This window comes from Lepidochelys kempii, chromosome 28 (genome assembly GCF_965140285.1).
Source record: "Lepidochelys kempii isolate rLepKem1 chromosome 28, rLepKem1.hap1, whole genome shotgun sequence".
Classification (NCBI taxonomy): domain Eukaryota; kingdom Metazoa; phylum Chordata; order Testudines; family Cheloniidae; genus Lepidochelys; species Lepidochelys kempii.
In genome coordinates, this window is record NC_136407.1 from 3,134,082 (window position 1) to 3,134,577 (window position 496).

The window sequence follows — 496 nt, forward strand, 5'->3', positions numbered from 1 at the left end:
CGCCCCTTACTGTTCCTCACACATTCTTGTCAACTACTGGAAATGGTCCACCTTGATTATCACTACACAAAGTTTTTTTTCTCTCCTACTAGTAATCGCTCTCGTTACCTGCTCACTCTGGTTACAGTGTGTACGGTGTGACACTCATTGTTTCATGTTCTCTGTGTATATAAATCTCCCCACTGTATTTTCCACTGCATGTATCCGATGAAGTGAGCTGTAGCTCACAAAAGCTTATGCTCAAATAAATTGGTTAGTTTCTAAGGTGCCAAAAGTCCTCCTTTTCTTTCTGTTACTAGAACCCCCCTGAGCTGCTGGGGGGGTCCCTCCTCCAGTCTACAGTGCTGACCTAATTTGGTAGTGAAGACAAGCCCTCATAGGGAGAGGAGCAGGCAGCCATCTTTACTTACAGGAGGTAGTGTGGCCGAGCGGTCTAAGGCGCTGGATTAAGGCTCCAGTCTCTTTGGAGGCGTGGGTTCGAATCCCACCACTGCCA

At 47.4% G+C, this 496-nt stretch overlaps 1 non-coding gene across 1 annotated transcript; it reads left to right on the forward strand.

Annotated features, from left to right (window-relative positions):
• The first annotated feature begins 414 nt into the window (after positions 1–414).
• TRNAL-AAG (transfer RNA leucine (anticodon AAG)) lies at positions 415–496 on the forward strand. Its single transcript has one exon. It is a non-coding gene; the product is annotated as a tRNA-Leu (tRNA).